This window comes from Herpailurus yagouaroundi, unplaced genomic scaffold (genome assembly GCF_014898765.1).
Source record: "Herpailurus yagouaroundi ecotype Mexico unplaced genomic scaffold, PumYag 67793, whole genome shotgun sequence".
NCBI lineage: Eukaryota > Metazoa > Chordata > Mammalia > Carnivora > Felidae > Herpailurus > Herpailurus yagouaroundi.
In genome coordinates, this window is record NW_024420586.1 from 17,013,958 (window position 1) to 17,031,174 (window position 17,217).

Here is a 17,217-nt window from a genome sequence, read left to right on the forward strand (position 1 = left end):
ATCCAACTCTTGATTTCAGCTCAGGTCATGATCCCAGGGTCAGGGTCGGGCTCCCTGCTGAGCATGGAGCCTGCTTAAGATTCTCTCTCTCTCTCTCTCTCTCTCTCTCTCTCTCTCTCTCTCTGTCTCTCTCCCTCTCTCCCCCCTTCCCTTCTGCTCTGCCCCTCCCCTGCTTGCGCAAGGAAAAAAAAAAGTTGCCTTTCTCTTGCCCTTCCCCTGACCATCTACTGGAATGCCGGATCTCCTCAAATGAGTTCTAAACTGTTTCAGTATTCTCTAGGGAGTGTTTCACATGCAGTCTGGGCACCAGTTTTCTTGGCTATTCCAAAAGTGTTGCCATTTTCCTGTTCTCCTTGTTCTAGTGATCTGCATTGTCATTATTGCCAAAAACAGCAGATATGTCACTGCTGCTGGTGACTACCAATTCCCAAGGCCTTGCCCACTGAACCCACTGAGGCGTGGCCATTGCTGCCGATGCCAGAACTCAGGGCATTGTTACTCATCCCTGTCTGCTAAAAGCCAAGTTCTTGTTGCCCCATGGGTATTCATGTTAATGAACTGGATACTTTTTAAGATTTTATTTGATCCTTATTGTAGTCCTCTCTCCTTAGAACTTGTGTATGAATCCATGAGGTCTGAGACAGAAGGTAATCTGACTGACAAATTGATCGGTCTGTAGAATCATTACCCTTCCCTTACAATTTTATCCTGTTGCCCTTGAATAAACATGGCACACCTATTGTGTTTTCCGTTAAGGATAGTTATTTCCCAGGATGCACTTCAGTCTCTCAGATGTGTCCTAGGTTGAGCAGTTTCACTGCCCCTCCCCAAGCTCTGTAAGAAAGCAGGCCTGAACCATAGGAAGAACACATTGTATGCCCAAGAGCGGGCTGCTGAGAGCTAATAAATCAAACCATAATTTTCTATGAAGAGTTTTCAGATGAAGACAATAAACTTAACTGGCCAAGCAGCCAAAAGAAGCCTTTGGGAGGCTTTGGGACACCAGTCCGCTCTTCACAGTCTTGCCAAAGTCAGTGTTCTACAAAGCAAAACAGCCCATGTTTACAACTTGTCTAGTTAAAATCTCCCCTGATTAAAATCTCCAGTGGTTTCCCAATGCCTAAAGGATAGTCTAAAGTCTTCAACAAAGTAGGTAAAACTCATAGAATCCGGTCAGAACCTCTCTCCCCGGCACTGCTCATGGAACCAGTAAAAGTTCCCAAGACTCCATGGAATCCTGATCACTGTGTGTTTGTCCATGAACCACCTACACAGAGATTAAATACAGAGAACAAACTGGTTGTTGCCGGAAGGGAAGAAGGTGGAGGCTGGGTGAAATGGGTGATGGGGATTAAGAGGTCCAAATTCTAGTTATAAAACAACTAAGTTGGGGTGCCCAGGGGGCTCAGTCAATTGAGCGTCAGACTTCGGCTCAGGGCATGATCTCACGGTTCATGAGTTCGAGCCCCGTGTCGGACTATGTGCTGACAGCTCAGAGCCTGGAGCCTGCTTCAGATTCTGTGTCCCCCGTCTCCCTGCCGCACGCCTGCTTATGCTCTGTCTCTCTCTGTCTTTCAAAAATGAATAAACAGGGGCGCCTGGGTGGCGCAGTCGGTTAAGCGTCCGACTTCAGCCAGGTCACGATCTCGCGGTTCGTGAGTTCGAGCCCCGCGTCGGGCTCTGGGCTGATGGCTCAGAGCCTGGAGCCTGTTTCCGATTCTGTGTCTCCCTCCCTCTCTGCCCCTCCCCCATTCATGCTCTGTCTCTCTCTGTCCCAAAAATAAATAAACGTTGAAAAAAAAATTCAAAAATGAATAAACATAAAAAAAAAAAAAAAAATAAAACGAAGTCACCAAGATGAAAGGTACGGCATAGAGAATATAGTCACTCGTATTGTTATAATGGTGTTTGATGACGAATGATAACTACCATTAATGCAGTGGGCACTGTGTACTGTATAGACTTCTCAAATCACTATGTTATGCACCTGAAACTAATGTAACATTGTATGTCAATTATATTTTAACAATACTTAAAAAAAAAAGTGTGGGCTATAGACCTGACAGGTCAAGATTCAAGTCCTGCCTCTGCCTTTCCCAGCTGTGTGATTTTACGAAAGCTACTTAACCAGTCAAAGCCTCAATTTACATATCTGTAAGATGGGCATAATAATTGTGCCTATTTTGTGGAATTATGATCAGGATTCAATGAATTATAAGTATTTTCAATTTGCTTCCTCTAGTGTGTCCTAGCAGGGAAGTCTCCATTGCTTGCTTGGCTGCTGAGGCCTTTTCTGGCTACTCAGGGTCAGGAGGGGCAGAGAATAATAGCACTATTTGTGAGCACAGATGAGGTAGGAAGAGGAAGGAGGGGAAGGATAGTAAGACAAGCCAGCATGAAGATGGGGGGGCTACAAGGCTTGGGGAGAGGAAAAAGATAAAAAGATGAATTTTGGAAAGCATGGGGTGTGAATTACACTTTAATTAGTCTTCCTGTATGTTTCATGGTAAAATTTCCCCGTCACCATCATCTCAAGAGAACTTCGGTGCTTTTAAAGGCTTTTTGGTAATGAGATTTTTATTTCTTTTGGATATGCTGAGACAGAGACTGGCTTCAAGGCAACCCAATTTTATTTGGGTTACACTTAAAACAATCAGGTTATTCAGGGCTACAGGGTAAATGACCAGTTTCTCTCCAGGGGATCTAAGTTATGATGGAGATGAATATAATTCATAGTCTTCTGAATGAGCAATTTGAGAATTGTCTTTGTCTTTTTTTTTTTTTTTTAACAGAAAGAGAGCATACACTACCAGGGGAATGGGACAGAGGGAGAGAGAGAATCTTAAGCAGACTCCATGCTCAGCAAGGAGCCTGACGTGGGGTTTGATCCCATGACCCTGGGATCATGACCTGAGCCAACAAGTGCTGGACGCTCAACTGACTGAGCCACCCAGTCATCTCAAGAAAATTGTCTTTATCTTTCAATTGAAGAATTCAGGATTAGAGCCAGGCTACCTGTGTTCAGATCCTCAATGTTTCACTTAGTGGCTGTGAAAACTTGAGCAAAGTATTCAAACTCTCTGTCTCAGATCCTTCATCTGTGAAATGGAAAAATAATAGCCTACCCCACAAAGGGCTGTTGTGGGAATTGAATGAGCTGAGACATTTAAAGAGCTTAGAGCAGTTCATGGTACATAATGAGCAGGCCACAAAAGTTAGCTTTTATGGTATTTCTAGTTATTTTCCAAAATAGATAACTCCATTCAGAGCATCAACAGGCATTAGAAGTTAGTATTTACATATTTTTAATGCTTATTTATTTTTGAGAGAGAGAGAGAGAGAGACAGAGCATAAGTGGGGGAGGAGCAGAGAGAGAGGGAGACACAGACTCCGAAGCAGGCTCCAGGCTCTGAGCTGTTAGCACAGAGCCCCACGCGGGGCCTGAACCCATGAACCGTGAGATCATGACCTGAGCCGAAGTCGGATGTCCAACCGACTGAGCCACCCGGGCACCCCAGTATTTATGTATTTTTACTTATAGTTACATATTTATGTATATTTATGTTCGTATATCTGTTGATATGTATATGTAATAGACGCATCTGTATACACACCTGTGATAACACTCACACACACACACACGCGCATTCAAAGAGAGAGAGGGAGAGAGAGGTGGGTGATACCTTACTAATTAACCCCAAGAGATATTTCCCACATTTATCTGTTCATTCATTCAACAGGTATTTGTAGCATCCCTGCTATGATCCCAGCTAAACAGGCAGGACTCTAAGGACATGTGCACCGTGTGTTGCACTTGTACCATGTCAGCCCCTAGACGACACTCAATGTTAACAGAAAAACGAAGAAAGATCTGGGGAGAGGATGAAGTGAGATGATTTGCCCAGAGCCTTGTTTTACCAGCATGGTTTTGCATATAGCAGGTCAATCCGTTAGTCCTTCATTCTCTCTGCTTCTCCACCTGTGCAACGGAAACGATCACAGCAGCTTCATAAAGGGATTGGGAGGATTTGTGAGTTAAATATGAACTCTTGCTGGCTCAAGGATCATCCTCTACCTTTCATAAAACAACTGTGATTTTCAGGCAGAGGGATGACGAGAGGGTGCGTTTTTCTATGGGCCTTGCATAGGTGCGAAAGGCACGTCTTGGTTTCTGTTGGCACTCATTCGGGAGTGCCCTTGGAACTCCCCCGGCTGGTTCTGTAGCTGAGGCAGGCTCTGTTACGGGGTGGGAAACTACAATTAAATGTCAAGGGTGAGGACAGAAAGGCAGGGCTGAGAGTTCTGCAAGCTATCCATGTGTTGAGGGCCAGCCCCTCTATTAATGGATGTGTGAGGGCAGCCCAATCCCATAGTCCTTTGGCACAGGAGTCCTTTCTTTATCAGCATCCTGTCTGTCGGTGTGTCTGTTAAAATAGATGTGAGAGCCATGTGTACACAGAATTCTTGCTTCTGCACAGTGAGATCTATGTCACCTTCCAGCCCTGTTTCACTGTGAATCAGCTTCAACCCTATGATACCGAAAATGAGAACTGTCTTCACAAAAACTTGACCATGGCATCTTCCTGGAAAGATTGCATCCAGGACAGCACAACCAATACTGCTTTTGCAATTTCACACCCGTAACGGGTTTGTTATATGGGAAAGGGTAGTTGAGGCAGTGTTTGCTTTCCAGTCACATTAATAGTCAAATAAACTCGTGGCCTCTCCTCACTTTCAATCAACCATCCCACTGTTGTCACTTGTCTGCCTAAAATGAAAGTCTCATCTGTGTCATTGCCTTTCACACGAACCTTCGATGGCTCCCTCTTGCTTTTGGAGTTAGGGTTTCTTCCTATGGCTCAGCACAGCCCCCCTTTCAATGTCATCTCCTGGTGTGCCATCTTCACGTTTTCCATAATCAAAGCAACCAGGACCGTTTGGCAATTAAATGCAGAGGTCCCCATGGTGGCTCGGATGGTACATTTGGACTCTTGTTTTGAATCCAGGATCCCACTATGGGTGTATAGCCTCAGGATATCACTTACCTCTTTGTTCTTCCGTTTCCCCCATCTATACAGTGGGAGAAATAACAGTGTCATAGGCTATTGTGTAGAGTAAATGAGTTCGCGCAGATGAAGTGTTTGGAATAGTACCTGACACACAGCAAGCATCGTAAAAGACCAAGTGGCATCATTAGTATTTACAGTGATCTGAATGTGTATTCTCTTCGACACCTCTGTGCCTTCGCATAGACCGTTTCCATAACCTGTAATGCTTTCCCTCTCTCCTGTGCCTGGACTCACTCTTAACACCTCCCTCAGATAGCATCTCTCTGTGCACATCTCACACTGTCTGGTACTTAGCACAGCAGATTACTGCAGCTTTTCAAAAAGCAAGTGTTTTGTCCCCTACAAGACAGTGACTTCCTTCAGGGCAATGGTTATCTCCATTTTTGTATGTCTAAGATCCCAGAAATTCTGGTGTGAAAGTGGCCTCAAAAATTCCTGATGGATCCACAAAATAAACGTGTGTAAAAATGTTCAGAGCAGCATTAGGCACAATAGCCCCAAAGTGGGGACAACCTGAATGTGCACCAACCGGTGAACAGATAAACAAATGCAGTCTACCCATACACTGGAATATGATTCACATAAAAAGGAGTGAAATTCTGACACCTGCTGCAACATGGATGAACCTCGAAGACATTATGTTGAGTGAGAGAAGCTAGACACAGAAGACCTCATATTATATGATTTCACTCACATGTTACATGAAATGCCAAGAATAGGCAAATCTGGAGAGATGGAAAGTAGATTAGCGGTTGCTTAGGGCTAGGGGAGGGGGTGGAGGGATTGGCGGGTATACCTAAGGGGTATGCAGTTTCTCTTGGGGGTGACGAAACTGTTACAAAAATGACCAATGATTGCACAATGGTATGGAAAATCATTGAATTGTACATTTCAAGTGGGTGGGTTGTATGGCACGTGGATTATATCCCAATAAGCTGTTACCAAAAAAGAAAGAAACAAGGAAAGGAAAGAAAAAGGAAAAAAGAAAAACAGCATTGATTGGATGAATGGACAAATGAGGGGGAGCGCGTTTGGGTTTGTGTTGAATGTAGACACATCCAAGAGCAAAATCTCAAGTCGCCACCTCCCTGAGCAGGGATCAGGGTCAAGTCTCCTGCCCTTCCAGCTTTGTTGTTGCCACGTGCCCCTTCTCAAGCACTTCCTCCTTGCTTGTTCCCCAGACTATTCACCCCCAGTCAGTCTCCCTCTTCTCTCCTACTTAGATTTTCTTCTCCTTTACATATAGCCAGAACCCTTAGTACAGTTTACGAGAGAACTTGAAGGGGCCTGGAACGTGAGAGCCCAAAAGGACCCTTGGAAACATCCATTTGGAACACTGTCTTCCAGATACAGAAGTGGAGGCCCAGAGGGGTCTAGGATGTTGCTTCAGCTCACACGTTGAGTTGGTGCCAGAGCTGAAATGAAGATCCAGGTCTCCTGTTCACCTGTTCAGTACCGTTCCCAACACACTGCCTTCCTTCTTCACCTCCTCTGTACCCATCTACCTTCCAGAGTGATCTGGAAGCCAAAACAGGTGGGGCCACACCACATATTGAATGGCTCACTGTGTATCAGGTGATTTCTGTTCATTCTCTTCCAAGAGTATTTCGGATGAAGATAACATCCCATCCCACTGAATTCCAAGAGATTTTTAAAATGTCCTTTTCTTCTCTTCAGTTTCATTAGTGTGGAATACACGATGTAGTCGAGAGGACCACAGGATTGGGAGGCTGGAGACTTAGGCCCTGGTTCTCTCTCTGTTACTAGCTATGTGGCTTGAGTGAGACATTTGCATACTCTGGGCCTCATGTCCCTCACTATAAAATTAGGGGCTGGATGAGATTACTTCTTTGCTTATTCCTTCTGGCGTCTGTCTATGGCTCTCTAATTTGATAACTATAGGTTGAAATAAAGAGACTATCAGCTAAGACTTAGAGCTCTTCTCAATGTAAAGATGTTCTTCCAGAGATACTTTGTGGTAATTGAATCTGACCTGTCTGAACAGTTTTTCCACAGCACATGAACACAGGAATACTTGAAGAAAGTATTTGCTGTTCAATCTGAGTACCATTCTGCTGTTTCAGGACATGACTGGTATGATAATAAGGTAAAGAGAACCAAGATACACTGAAATGAAGGCCAGAGACATGCTAGGCACTGCCACTTCTCATTTTAACTCCCACATCATCCTTGTAAGGAAAGGCATAGTCACCCACTGTACAGATGGGAAAACTGAGGATGGGAGAGATAGCCTAACTTTCCCAGTGTCACAGTGAATTCTGGGTGCCGTGGGGATGTGGTACCAGGTCTGCCTGACTCCCTGAGTTACATTTCCCTCTGCGCTATTGACTTCCAAGAACAGCAACTTTCTAAATAATGGGTCAGGGATAGACAAGCCCTCTATTTTGGGGTCAAGATCCCTGCCATTGTCATTACTTCTAATGCTTCAGTTTTTCTTACGTGATGCTTAATTGATTAGGTATGTTCCTTGGTTCCATCTAATTTCTAATTCAAGATAACCTCTCTGTGGCATTGATTGACCCAGTTTGGCTAGGCAGGGTTTGCGGTTTGCATGGGAGCTGGAAGAAAGCTACCAGATCTACGCATGAATTAGCGTCTGGAATCCTTCCTGCCACTTGAGGCTCTTGGCAACTGTAGACCTAATATGAGAGCTGCCAGCGGGGGACAGGTCATCTTAATAAGAAGAGACTGTTTCCTGGGGAATTTTCTAAAATTTGAAAGTTTGTTTTTCTGAAAGTGCCCCAAATCACAACATATACAATTTGAGTAGTTCCTGTCACCTTGTAGCTTAAGCTTCTGGTGACTGTGAGGCTCTTAGTGTAATGTGCATTGTTTTGTGCGACAAGTTTGGTTTCAGCAGGGGAAAGAATCCATGGTTTTCACCGCTAATCTTAAAGGGACCCATCAACCCAGAAAGGCTAGAACCCCTGGCTGGTTTCCTGAAGCCTTCTCTGACCCCTATCCCTTAGGGCCATTACTCTTACAGAATTTGTGATTTCCTTCCCCTCTGGGAAGGTAAAGCTGGGCCTCCATCCGCCACAGTACCCTGCAGCCCCCTTCCCCTGCCCCCCACCAGAGGCAGCCTGGTGGAGAAGGATGTTTGTTTGAGGTGGGCAGATTGTGCATCACACTCTAACGTGTCTGTGGATAGTCTGCTTAACTCGGGGCCAGTGGTCGGCAGATAAACACAGGTACGACCTTCCTAGCTGTGAAAACATCGAAATCCTTAGGCTGCAGTTGTAAACAGCTGCTTTCCTGTCCTCCTGGGCTCCTTCGGCTCCTTGAAGGAGTCTCTCCTCATCCAGAAACTAAGAAGCTGTGGCAACTGAAGTCTGATTCTACGCGTGGTTCAAAAGAGCATACTGGTGGGCTAGGCCAGCGGATGTCTCTGTAAGACCTAACTTAACATGTAACTCTTCTCATTGACACCTAGATCTAAAGTATGCGTTTTATAGCACACACTGTTGGTGGCTGGCCTAGGTCCCCTTCGCACTCACTGTCCTATGACATCTAGTGGTATCGTATGCTTCTACCCAGCGGCTCTCTGCCTGAAGGTTCTCTCCTCAGGCCCTGCTGGTGGGGCAGACTGGAAAGGCTGCGGTGTTAACCCCCTTGGTAGCATCCCTCAGCCAATACTGGATGGGATTTAGCTGTGATACTATGCCTTCCCTTCTCTCGGGTAGAACAATTATCCATATCATCTCCCAGAGGTCCCTAACAGGGCTGAGCCCCGACTTCCCACTGTGATCATTAATGAGCCCTGTAGCAACACTTTTCCCTGCCTGTCTCACTCCCAACCAGTGTCCCCACTTCCCAACCAGTGCTTCCTGGGGTCCCCTCCCAAATAAAGTACCTGCACCCAAATCCTTGTCTTATGGTTGGCTTCCAGGTGAACCCAAAGACATACTTAAAAATAAATATTTACACATACATTAACGTACACATATTTCATAAATGTCGGGAGAAGAAAATTTTTTCATATACAATCTCCTCCCCAACATCAATAAAAAAGGCAAATTGAGAAATGTGAGATTTAATATTCCGCAGTGGGCTGTCAGCAGTTTCAAAGCCCAAAGATGTCTGATAAAACGTGTAATTTATTCAACCTCATTTCCTATGATCCTCCAATATTTGCTTAACTGTATTAATACTGTGGGACTCATCTGCCTTAGTTGGAAACCCTCTTCTTAAATTCTTTTTTAAATTAACTAACAAAAACTTCTAACAAAAACCTCTGCCTCTAAAATGTGTATCGCCCTATATTGTTCTGTGTTCTGGAGGGAACGTATGGAAGGAATAGTCCTATATTTCTCATAGTGTGAGAAATATATCACTTTTCTTATCACTTTTCTCCCCACCCTGCCCACCCTTTGTGAACCCTCCCCAGCCTCTCCGTAGCATCTATCCACTTGCCGGGAGAGAGAGAGAAGTTCATGTTTTTCATCCATGACTGAAGCTCTGCATTTACCCCTGGTTGCAGGATACTTTCCAAATTGGGCCACAGCTGCCCCAGACCAGCTCATTCCTCCTAGGAAATCCACCTCTAGCTTTTCATGGTTAATGGGCTGCTATGACCTGCATCGTGCACTTGCTTTTTTTTTTTTTTTAATTTTTTTGATGTTTATTTATTTCTGAGACAGATACAGAGCATGAGTGGGGGAGGGGCAGAGAGAGAGGGAGACACAGAATCCGAAGCAGGCTCCAGGTTCCGAGCTGTCAGCACAGAGCCCGATGTGGGGCTCGAACTCACAAACCGTGAGATCATGACCTGAGCCGAAGCCAGACGCTCAACCGACAGAGCCATCCAGGTGCCCCTGCACTTGCTTTTAAGAAAGAATAAGACGAAAGGGAGACGCAGATTGGATGAGGTTTGGGACTCTATTCTCCATTCTTTCATCCTGGAAACATTCAGGAGTGGTTAATACAGGGGCCCTGCATTGCTCTGACACAACCCCAATGAAAGTCTTGTTTATAGGACCGGCGATGGCAAGAATTCTTATAGCCCTGTTTTGGGATCCATGCTTATTATGTGTTTTGTGGAGGGAGTGTGGGGAGAGAAATGGGTAGTATGTCGGCAGAGAAGAACCACAATAAAGCTCTATTCCTGCCCATCCCTGTTATATCCCCCATGGCCTATCTCGGACAGCTATTGCCACATGCTGCGTAAAAAGTCACCTTAAAACCCAATGGCTTAAAACAAGAATTTACTTCTTACGTAAGTGTCTGCGCGTTGGCTAGAGGTTAGCTGATAAAGGCTGAGTTCAGCTGGGTTTGGTTCCAGGATGCAGGTCGGATCCAGCTCCGTTCCCCTTGTCTCTCATCCTCCAGTACGTGCAGAATATATGTGGTATGTTTCCTTCAAGGCAGTGAGAAGTACAAGGGGGAAGGCTCACGTCAAGCCTCTGCTCATGTCACTTCTGTTCATCTCGTTGGTCCAAGTCAGCCATACAGTGAAGCCCAAAGTCAAGGGACAAAGAAGTAGTTCACCCACAACAAAGCCATAGCAATGTTGTATATGTAGGTGTATAATAACAGAGTGGGGAAAAATTGGGGCCAATGATTCAGTCTATCAAATGTCCTCATTTGGGTACTCCAGCCCTTGAGACAGGCCATCTAATGGCACCACTGCAGTGACCTGGCATTATGTGTGCATATTTCTGAATTGGCTACTAGCCTGAGAGGCCAAGGCTGGGCTTTTTTTTTTTTTTTTTTTAACTTTGGATCCCCAGGACCTAGCAAAGTACTTAGCACACAGGACCAAAGCAGTCCAACATGAGCACATAGATGCTCAATAAATGGGCTCTTTGGAATAGACTAGAATTGAATTGAAATGACTTAAGAAAAGCCTTACAAAATGTGCCTTTTATCCACCCATTAGACATTTTCCCCGTAATATAGTATGCAGAATGTACCTATGAGTTTCATTTGAATCTTCTTACATTCACAGTAAGATGCAATTTTAAATCATCTATCAACTAATCTTTCTTTTAAACATGAGATATTTGAATGGCAACATAAAAGAGTAACTGTGAATGTTGACTTTGCCAGTCTAATCTCATTGTTCAATTTGGACCCCAATTCTCTTTTTGTTCCCTTTTGGTAAGAACTATTATTCCTCACTGTCTACTAGTCAAAATTCTGTAGCTCATCCTTTTTGTTGTTGTTAAATTCTTTTATTTTGTCAAATTTTTTTCTAAACCATTATCTATCCCAGAATGCTTTGGTACCCAGTACCAATGATTACATATAATTCACCCACTCCCATCAACTTTGGTTTGCATCACCTACATGCCATTAAAAGTGTGATGGCTACATTTAACGAGAGCAGACTCTGTGCCAGGCATTGAGGGCCGTCCACACGTGTTATCTCATTGTGTGTCAACAAGGCAGAGGATGGGGTCCACCAGGTACCTCCCCAGTCAGGCTGTCTGATTCCAAGCCCACACACTTAACCACTAGCCTATATTGCCTCTGGATCTTTGATCTCCAGAATATTGGCAACAGCATGGACCACGGGCAAGAGACTTCAGAGACCTCTTCGGAGACCTCTCTTTCTGACTCCCATTGTAACTGTAGGAAAAGCATTAGACTTTTGTGAGTGTAGGTATCTTCTTTTGTAAGTGGAAGCTCATAATCACCTCATCTGTGGGGCACCCGGACGGCTCAGTCGGTTATCCATCTGACTCTTGATCTCAGCTCAGGTCTTCATCTCAGGGTCGGGAGCTCAAGCCCCACTTTGGGCTCTGCGCTGGGGCTGGGCGGGAAGCCTACTTAACAAACAAACAAACAAACAAACAAACAAAAAAAAAACCCCACCAATTACCTCATTTGCTGTGCAATGGAGTTATATGTGGAAATGCTTCAGAAATGTAGCATCCTGCTCAAATTCTAAGGGATAAAGATCCCTTATTCTTGTATTCTTTTCAAGTATTCCTTAAACTCCTGCCCTGACCATCCTTCCATCAGAAGTAATTTTGCTTCTTTGTTTCCTCGCCACATTTGCTGACATGGTGCATTTGGTCTTCTGTCTTGAGAAATTTCATTTCCCTTGAGCTTTCCTATTTGTTTGTTGAACAAATGACACACCACTAGCTATGTCATATTCCCAGGCTTTCTTGATATTTCTTGATTAATTTCCCTCTTGTCCTCATGGCTTCACTGTCTGCCCAGGCTGTCCCCACAGAAGAGCAGCAGATTGTGTCTGAGTGTGTCCACACTTGCCAAAACCCAAATGGGAATTTGAGGGTTTCAGTTAAAAAAAAAAAAAACTCGATATTTTATCTAATTGGCCCCAACTATTTGACAATTTTAAAAAGATAACAGTCTCATTAAAAAAATTCTTTGACCTAATTATTCAGTCTTATAGTTTCTGTTTGGGGATTTCATCCCTCAATTTCTGGGGATATAATGGTGAGACCAAACAACACAGTCCCCACCCCCTATAGTGAACAGTCTCACAGCAGGTGTGTGTGTGTGTGTGTGTGTGTATGATTGAACTGGTGCTAAGTAGTTCCACTTAACTTGTGTTGGCCTAATAGGAAAACCACAAAGGCAGACCTTATATGTTAATGAAGCATTTGTGCCAAATGCACATTGCTCGAGCAAAGGTTTCCTAGTAATTGGAAAATAATTTGCAAAGCACTGGGAAAATGCAGCCATTGTTTGACCTGCGGTTGTGTAGGCATAATGTCCCCTCTCATACTTAATGCCAGTTGCAGCTGAATTTCAGGCAAACAATATTATCCATTATTTTAAATCAATGTTGTTAATTGGAATTGCTCTGCTGTTATAGTTCTAGTTCCACTAATTTGTAAATGTTTAAGGGTTTCCAAGATGCAGACAAGCTAAAATAGAAAGAATCTGGGGTCTTGTGTTTGCATGTAATGAGCACTATTTTCATGAAATACTTTTATTCAAGAGCGAACATCCGAGAGAAAAATTGTTCTTCAAGAAGGTCTGTGTGTTACTCAAACTTGAAAACCACGAAAGTTTCATATTCTTCTCTGAACCATCACCAATGATGGATGTCGGTAAAGATACATCCTTCCTCCACCTCTGCCATCTCTACCTTTTACTGTATAGAATTCTGTTGTACATAATATAGTGGCCTATTACTATAAATAATATACACATATATTACTGTATATATAATATATGTGCATCCCCACATGTTACGGTACAGAATTACAAACCCCCAAATATGCGTATGGTACTTTGGGGGAATGCCTTTAAGAGACTTTAATGGGAAATTGACTCTGGCTTACAAACTGGATTTAGAATCTCCATATTGTGTAGCTCAAATCCATTTGCATTTGTTTTAATATAAATTCTTGCTAGTGGGAATGCAAAATGGTAGAACCATTTTGGAAAAACTTGGAAGTTTCTCATAAAATTAAGCATAGCCTGGGGCACCTGAGTGGCTCAGTGGTTAAGTGTCTGACTCTGGATCTCAGCTCAGGTCTTGATCTCGAAGTAGTGGGATCGAGCCCCATGTTGGGCTCCATGTTGAGCGTGGAACCTGCTTGGGATTCTCTCTCTCCCTCTCTCTCTGCCCTCCCCACCCCTCTCAAAATAAATAAACAAACATTAAAAAAAAAATTAAACATAGCCTTACCTTAAGACCTGGCAACACACAGAGACTTGAACACAAAGGCTTGTAGTGGCTTTATTCATAACAGCCCAAACTCAAAACAACCTAAATGTTCATTAGCGGGAGAATATTCTTAAAAATTTTGCTATGTTTATACAGTGGAATACTATCAATAAAAAGGAATGAACTGATGCATAAAAAAACATGGATGAGGGGCACCTGGGTGGCTCAGTTGGTCAGGCCTCCGACTTCAGCTCAGATCATGATCTCACGGCTCGCGAGTTTGAGCCCTGTGCCAGGCCCTGTGCTGACAGCTCAGAGCCTGGAGCCTGCTTCATATTCTGTGTCTCCCTCTCTCTCTGTCCCTCCCCTGCTTGCACTCTGTCTCTCTCTCTCTCTCACACAAAAATAAATTTAAAAAAACATAAAAAACCCAACATGGATGAATCTCAAACCATTTTGCTGAGCAAAAGAACAAAGCACATTCTCTATGATTCCATTTATATGAACCTGTAAAAAAGACAAATCTAACTGGTGGTGACAGAAAGCAGATTAGTGGTTTCCTGGGGCTAGGAGTATTAACTGTAGAAGAGCACAAGGAAAATTTGGAAGATGATGAAAATATTCTATTTCTTGATTGTGGTGGCGTTTATATGGATGTATACATTTGCTGAAACTCAGGAACTGTGTGCCTAAAATTTTATTTTATGTTGCTTCTGTCTCACAGGTTGGTTGTACAACTGGAGAACAGCTTCCAAATTAAAAACAAAAAATATTCAAAGCAATGCCCTCGAGACTGATAGCTTTGAAAGGTATGCTATGCTTACCCCTGCGGTCCATGCGCTGCTGGCATCCCAGTGCCTTCCCTTCTTTTGGAAGCACAGACCTGGTGCTTACCTGTCTTTTCTCAAGGGATAAAACTGGTGGCCAACAACAGTCTAGGACCCTGCCATTTTGCCTCCAGCCTGGTTCCTGATTTCTGAGCACCATCTTGGTAAATGGTTCCCCTGCTTTCCCAACTAATATCAACACAGACCTTCAACTGGCTGCCCGTGGGTCAGAGGTTGAAATGTCCCCCACCTCCGAGCTGGCCCTCAAAGGGCACTTGTACATGTGGGTATGTGTAAGCCTAGATTTTTCATTAGACTCGTGATCTATCTTAATCCATTTCCTGCGATCGTCATTCCATACCTGCTTTGTTTTGTGGGAGTCCTTGGGCATTCACGTCCCTTGGTACGGGAAGGTAAGCTGCTCCAAGCGTCGTGGGCCATCTTTTTCCTTGCTTGCTGTCTTCTTCAGCAGGGAGGGCTGCTGACAGCTGAGCAGGCTGCCTCATTAGAATTCACTGGGTAAAAGCTGATTCTCTGTTTAACTGATGAGGGAATTCTTGCGCCAAGGGGGCGGGGGAGAGGTTCATTCTGTCAGCTGCTTTCTTCCGGCCTTGCTGTGGGGGGAGGGGATGGCTGGTAGACAGTCTAAAATGGCCTGTACAGGAGATACCAGGAAACACCAAACCCCTCTTTCCCCAAGAAGCAGTGAAAATCATTTCCAAAGATCAGCTCCTTTCAGCATGTCACACACACCACATCTTCCCTTTGAAAAATGGCAACTACACTTTATTCCCCTCAGAGAATACAAAGTCTATGCCAAGTTGGCGTTCCTTTATTCCGAACGGTTCCTTATGCGCGGGAATTCAGGTCCTTTGCTAAAGGGGATGGTGGAAGGAGAGAATGTCCCGTTAGGTCACACTGAAGCTTTAGCATTCTGCCTGTGATGACGCCATGGAAGACTTCTTTCCACCACTGATTTGTCTGACATGTTTCAGAGCAAGATCCGGGATTCTGCTTTAGCTTCAAGCATTCAACTTTGCAGCTTCAAGAGGTCTTCAAGGCCATCCTTCCAGGTCACGGGTGGCTGGCTGGCTGAGTCAGTAGAACATGGGACTCTTGAGCTCGAGGTTGTAAGTTCAACCCATGTTGGGTGTAGAGCTTACTTACAAAAAATAATAAATAAAAAATTTAAAAAACCCATCCAATTGGACCCCTTTGTTTTATGAAGGCAGAAGCCAAGAGGTGGCATGAACACCCTCCCCTCCCCCTGCTTGCAGAAGTAAAGATTCTCTGAGATCCCTTCTGATCCAAGATCCTAAAGGCCACATTCTTAATAGGGAAGGTTGGCCCTCTCCAAAGTCACACCACGATGGTTCCGGGTTAGACTCTAAAGCAGTTGCTGCTTTGTTCTTAGCTAGGTTTGAGGTGAGTCAGTTAACCATGACGGTATGGCAAAACTGAAGAGGGTGAGGACACATGCAAAATGGCTTAGCCATCCTGAAGGAGACTGAGCTCTTGTCTCTGAATCTCTGAAGGGCTTTGCCCTGTGTTTGCAGCTGTTTAGAACAGGACCTGTTTTCTATAAGATGACAGGAGGCATCAAATGGTGGTTTTCTTCAGAAGAGGGAACCGACTAGCCTATGACACTCCAAGTTGAATGAAGCGTTAAGAGACGGTTGTTGGAAAGGCTGGTCAAATGAAATGAGTACAGGAGATGTCCTCTCTCTTTTCAAAAAGACTTTCTTCTTTAACTTTCTCTTTCATTTTTCCCTTTTATTTTCAAACTGGAAAAAGAAACACGTGTTAGTTGTAAACAGTTCCGAGGATAAAGGAATGCATTTTCTCCCAGTTATGTGTTGCTATGGAATAAACCACTCTACAAGTCAGTGGCTTAGAGAAACAGCACGTACTTTGCTTTTGAATCCGCGATTTAGGCAAACCTGACTCTTAACCTCGAGATGCCTGGGACCTCAGCTGTGAATGGCTGGAAGGCCTAGGGGCTGGCTGGGCATTTCTCTCTCCTTCTTCATGGCGTCTCAAGGCCTCTCTATCAGGTCACTTCACGTGTGGTTTCTAGCGTGGTAGCTGCAAGGCAGGCAGACTCCTTCCACGGCAACTGGCTTCCCTACAGCAAGCATCTGAAGAGATCTAGCAGAAGCTGTAAGGCTTCTCGTGACTTAGCCTTGGAAGTCCCAGAACGTAAGTCACAAAGGTGAGCCCGAAAGCAACAGGTGGGACACGGATGTCGCCTCTTGATGGGAGGGATAGCGAAGAAATTTTGACTGCCTTCAGTCTACCACATGATCATACGTACAGATGCTTAATTACGCACCCTAGAGGTAACTTCTGTTGACACACAGGCGTGCATTTGAGCATGTGTATTCTCTGAAAACATGGTACTATTATTCTCACATGTAGGAGTCTACGCATTGGGGTCTGGGCTAGCTTTTGTTTTTGTTTTGTGGGGATGTGGTGAGCTGCGGGGGCGGGGGGCACGTGTCACACATTCTGTACTTCTGCTGTGGGCTTTTGCTTCTCTCAAACCCCTGCTTCTCTCAAAGCCCTGCTTCAACAATATTGTCCTCTCTGGAGTTTTATCTATGGCTGAGCACCAAAAAAAAAAAAAAAAAAAATCTGCGATGAATGTTCTGAGTGTTCTTCATGGTACACTGAGTATCTCGGAGAGTTATAATCACACTTACCATTA

General features: G+C 44.3%; 1 long non-coding RNA gene across 2 annotated transcripts in view; it reads left to right on the plus strand.

Moving 5' to 3' along the window:
• Nucleotides 1-14,893, plus strand: part of LOC121025987 (uncharacterized) — a 137,305-nt gene extending 122,412 nt beyond the window's left edge. For both annotated transcript variants that reach the window (XR_005788222.1, XR_005788223.1), the window contains exon 5: nt 14,408-14,893. This is a non-coding gene — a long non-coding RNA (uncharacterized LOC121025987). The remainder of the gene's footprint in view (nt 1-14,407) is intronic.
• The last annotated feature ends 2,324 nt before the right edge of the window (nt 14,894-17,217 follow it).